Source organism: Neopelma chrysocephalum, unplaced genomic scaffold, assembly GCF_003984885.1.
Source record: "Neopelma chrysocephalum unplaced genomic scaffold, ASM398488v2 Primary Assembly neopelma1_345, whole genome shotgun sequence".
Taxonomy (NCBI): Eukaryota; Metazoa; Chordata; class Aves; order Passeriformes; family Pipridae; genus Neopelma; species Neopelma chrysocephalum.
Window position 1 is genome coordinate 37058 of NW_020898009.1, and position 5145 is coordinate 42202.

A 5145-nucleotide genomic window follows, 5' to 3' on the forward strand; every position below is an offset into this window, starting at 1 on the left:
TCTCTAATTGAGGTCGTTAGATGGTATCACAGGACCAATAATTTTAATTATAATGGAAGGGCTGCAGCAAAAAAACCAAACCGACAAACACAGGAACAAAACAAAACAAAAAAAAGCCCCAAACAGCAAAAAGAAATCCGGTGAATCCCCCCCCAGAAGTGTTTAATCCACGGGTTGGATGTTGTCCCATGGGATGAGGAATTACAGCACCTGTTTCTGGTGTAAAATAAGGATATTTTTAAGGGAAGAGAAATTCCTGTGAGGCAGAACCAGGGTTTGAGTCGGGATGTTGGTGTTTGTGGGAAGCAGGGATCCAAATTTCAGGAACAATGGGATTTTTTGCTGTGCCTACAACCCACCGAGCTCTTGTTTTGGTGCTCAGTCAGAAACTGAGTTCAAGGGATTCATCTGCTCTGAAAATCTTCCCAGATTCCCTACACAGGGATCAGTGATCCTGCCTAGCCCTGGGATTAGGGATGTGCTCTGCCTAAGGGTTTTTAGTTCAGAGGTGCAAAGTCTCTGATAGAAGAGCAAGGTTGGAAAACAGAAAACTCGTTTCCCAGGAAATAAATACTGAGCTTTTGGTGCAATTTGGCTTTGGAACAACAGTGACAAATCAGGGATGGAAAAAAAAATTGAAATAAAAGATAAAGAGGGGAAAATAAAGTGCTTATTAAAGATAATTCCAGGGAAAGAAAAACGAGGGCTGAAATAAAGGCCCAGATGTTCCTCTTTTGTTTCACCTGCTTTTGTTCAGAAAACAGAAAATGGGCTTCCCAGAGGGGCCCCGGACAGGAAGGGGAATGGAATTTGTTTCCCACTTTTCCTCTGCCCACACACTGGTCAGGGATGGTCCCGGCAGGAGATGGAAGGTTTCACCACTCCTGGTTTTCACCTGCTCTCCTGAGCTTTTCCTTTCAATCCTGGAGACGAGTCCAAAGGGACATTTACCCTCTCTGCACACTGGTGTTATTTCCAAGGGCTACGAAGCAAATCAAGGTGATAATTTCAGATTTTTCCTTGATTTGACTCTGAGTTCAATGAGATGAGCCCAACCTAAGCCACCAAGGTTTCTTGTCCTCCGAGAAAGCACCTGGTGATGGGAGGGAGCAGCCAAGGAACCATCATTCCAATTTATCCAGCTAAAAAAAAACCACGAACAAAAAGAAAATAAGATTAAAACATCATTTACTGCCTTGTTTTTCTACTTGCAACCCCCACATTTTCCTAGGGAATGTATTTTTCCATGGCTTAAAGAGGAAGGAAGAAATCCAGTGAGAGATTTCCAGCTGTTTCACAGACCAGGTGGTTGGAACTACCTGGATTTGGTGACTCTGCTGAGGGTCACAGAGGTCACACAGTGCCCAGGAGCCTTTGGAGCAACGGGAATTTGCTTGGCACACCTGTTAAAATCCCTGAGGGGGTTTTGGCCAAGGCCAACCAGGCAATTCCTGGGCTTTGCTCAGGAGACACCACGAGCCAAGGCCCGTTCCCGGTGGGTTTGCCAGGGATTGCTCCGCTCTGAAGGGGAAGGAAGTTTAATAACATGGATTAAGGGAGTTTAGTGACATGAACGAGGCAGTTCTGGGGCATTTGGACCAGCATTTTGAATGTCATTAATTAACTAATTTAAGCCCAGCACTGAGGCCACCCTTTCCCTGCAGGCACTGCCCATCCCTCAGGCAACCTGCGGAGGATGTTGGACAAACATGTTCCACTTTAATCCCTTTCAACCCCCTACATTCGTCTTCCTTCACGCTGCTCCCAGCTCAGGAGGCAGAAAACACTGGCAATGACCTGAGATAGCATGAAATAAATGTTGGCTCTGTCTGATTTCTCAGGAACAGATAAATCCCCTTTTTCCTAAAGCAGGTGTGTGGGAATTCACACTCACACGGAGCCGGCGAGGGGTCAGGGACGTGTGTTTGGAAAACAAGCCCATCAGGAGCTTCTTGGAGAGCCTGAAGTGTCCTCTCCAAGAGGCAAAGCCTTTCTTGGGTTGAGCACGACCTCGGGAAGGATGAGCCACGTGAGAGATGCCTGAGGATTCTTTGCTTACCCGGAGCTGAAAAGGGGAGGAAGGCACAGGAGGGAACACGATCCCGCTCTATAAATACCTTCAAGGTAATAGCGAGAGGGGAGGAAGAGGATTAGTCACACTCCTGTAAGACAGGGAGGGGAGGGGACACAGCAACAGCAGGAGGCAGGGAGAGGGAAAAGTTTGGAGTGAAATGTTTGGGCTGTTTTTTCTTCCTCATTTCTGACAGAAAGAGAAGTTGCAGGGGCTCAGTTTGAGCTGGGCCTGAGCCAGGGTGGGATTTTTTTGGGGAGATTTGTGAGTCACGGGCATGAGGGATAAATGGTGCAGGATCTGCAGGTTCTTGGGGTGTCCCTGAGCTCAACCAGGGGCCTGGGTTTAGCCTTTGGGACGGGGACAGTGTCAGTAGGCACAGGGTCGCTCCGCTGCCTGGTGCACTTGGAATCCAGACTTGGCCAAAGTTTTCCCACCCCCCCTTTTCCCTGCATCCCAGATATTCCCACGTTCACGTTGAAGGTGCCATGGGAAGATGGAGTTGGCCAACCAAGAGCCTGGATGGCCATTTGGTGGTGGGGCTGGGAGGTGGCTCTGTGGTGGGTGATGATTTTGGGCAGGCTCTGGGCTCTGCCTGTAAATATTTGGGGAGGTGGCTCCTCCTCTCCAGCAGAAGAGCCCCGTTTGTGGGACCTTAGACCCCATTTCACCCTCTCCGCCTCCCAAACCCTCCCTACTCCCAGGAATGAGAATTCCTGCCCTCAGCCCTGGCCCTGAACTCCCTGGAGCTGGAGGTGAGGAAGGCAGGAGCTTTGGTATGACCTCCCTGAGGGGTTGGCTCCGAGCCACACGTGGACAATCACTCTCACTGTCACCTTCCCTCGTGCTGGGACTCAGAAGTGAATGTTTTCCAAAAAAAAATGTGGGTTGCTGCTGCCAAGATTCTTCCCTCTCTCCTCAAGCAAGTGCCAAGAACTCCGTCTTCTCACAACAAATCCAGTGGCCAAACACAGGTTTCCCTGGAGAAAACCCTTCAGGCTGGTAGGAATTAACCAGTCGATTCAACTGAAGGTGAATAAGTTAATGTTGTTATTCTTCTGCCTCTGGTTTCCTGGGACAATGAATCTCGTGTGTGTGTGTCAGTCTGTCCACCCCTAATAATTTTGGAGCCCCCTGGGCAGATTAGAGAGAATCATGGAATGGTTTGGGTTGGAAGGGACATGAAAGATCATCTCCTTCCAACCCCCTGCCGTGGGCAGGGACACCTTCCACCAGACCAGGGTGCTCCAAGCCCTGCCCAAGCTGCCCTTGCTTCATATGAAGACTCAGAAGATGTTCAGATCCCACAGGCTGAGGGGAAATTTGCTTTGGAAAAGGGAACTCCTGGTGTTGATCACTGGGGGGAAAAGTCAGTGTGGAGTTCACAGCAGAAAAGGTGTGTGGAAGGAGGTGGAGAAATCCAGGACCTTGTTTTTTTCCCAGGGAGGCAGTAAAGTGATGCAGATCTGCAGAGAGCCAAGGAAATATCTTCCTGGGATTGCAAGGCAATCCCTGGAGCCTGCAAGTCCAGGGAAAAAAGGGCAAAGTGAGAACTTTCTGAGGGTTCAGGGCTGCTCCTTGGAGGTGGAGGAGCAATGTCAGAGGGGAATTACAGTCCTGGGGCTGTTGAGCATCCAAGCAGGGGAGCTGTGGGCACTGGTGGGATGTGTCATCTCTCAGGAGATGCCCAGATGTTGGACCTGTGCCATCTGCACCTTCTAAGGAGGGTTAGATTTTCCAGAGGCATGGATATGGGTTTGTGTGTTCATGGAGCTGCTGGAGAGAGTCCAGAGGAGGCCCCGGAGCTGCTGCCAGGATTCTGGAGCCCCTCTGCTCTGGAGCCAGGCTGGGAGAGCTGGGGGGGTTCCCCTGGAGAAGAGAAGGCTCCAGGGAGAGCTGAGAGCCCCTCGCAGGGCCTGAAGGGGCTCCAGGAGAGCTGGAGAGGGACTGGGGACAAGGGATGGAGGGACAGGACACAGGGAATGGCTTCCCACTGCCAGAGAGCAGGGTTAGATGGATTTTGGGAAGGAATTGCTGTCTATGAGGGTGGTGAGGCCCTGTCCCAGGTTGGTCAGAGAAGCTGTGGCTAGCCCTGAGTCCCTGAAAGTGTCCAAGGCCAAGTTGGAGCACCCTGGGCTAGTGGAAGGTGTCCCTGCCCATGGCAGGGGGTGGAACTGGATGATCTTTAATGTCCCTTCCAACCCAAACCATTCCATGTTTCTGTGATCTTAACATGGGGACTTGCAGGACTCCCCCAGGTTGGATTTTCTTGCTGTGGTGCCACCTTGAACATGCCAAGGATGTGGGAGAACCATTCAGGGGGCAGCAGTTGGTGATGAGGGGAATTGAGGAAAGACCAGGCTGGTGTTGAGGTAGAACCTGCCAAGGGTTGAGTCCACCTCGATGGACAAAGCATGGACAGGGAACACCTGGTTGTCCCAAGGCTTTTTTGGCAGCTTCCCTGCCTGGTTCAAAGTGTGTTGTGGCTCTGTTTGCACCTCCCACGTGCTGCTGAGCTCTGATGGGACACAAAGCTCTCTCCATCCCTGTCATCCGATGTGTTGGGTGCCAAAAGTTGATGGCCCAGCATGGAATGGTCGATAGCTGGTGACTCCAACAGCTCCTGGGACAGGGAAGGGCAGGGATTAAGGGAATTGGTGCTTTCTCTGCTTCTCTGCAGGTGATTTGTGTGCTCATCCCCCTCACTCCCTGTCCTGCTGCCCCCACAAATTCAGGGGCTGATCCAGAGGGGCAGAGTTTGGGATCTACCTCACTGTGTGTGATGCTGAAATCAGAAAACATCAGAAGGGGGAAAAAAGAGTGAAGGAGGAGAGGAAAAAGGAGTGAAGGAGGAGGGGAAGAAGTGGAGGAAGAGGAGGGAAAAGAGTGAAGGAGGAGAGGAAAAATGTGTGAAGGAAAAAAGAGTGAAGGAGGAGAGAAAAAAGAATGAAGGGAAAAAGAACGAAGGAGGAGGGGAAAAAAGGAGTGAAGGAAAAGGGGAAAAAGCGGGAAAGAGGAGGGGAAAAAAGTGAAGGAAAAAAGAGTAAAGGAGGAGAGAAAAAAAAGAATTAAGA

General features: G+C 50.6%; 1 protein-coding gene across 1 annotated transcript in view; it reads left to right on the top strand.

Moving 5' to 3' along the window:
- The first annotated feature begins 1434 nt into the window (after positions 1-1434).
- Positions 1435-5145, top strand: part of LOC113978553 (GDNF family receptor alpha-4) — a 73228-nt gene continuing 69517 nt past the window's right edge. Inside the window, exon 1 of the mRNA XM_027705578.1 lies at positions 1435-2124. The gene's annotated coding sequence lies outside the window, so the exon portion shown is untranslated. The remainder of the gene's footprint in view (positions 2125-5145) is intronic.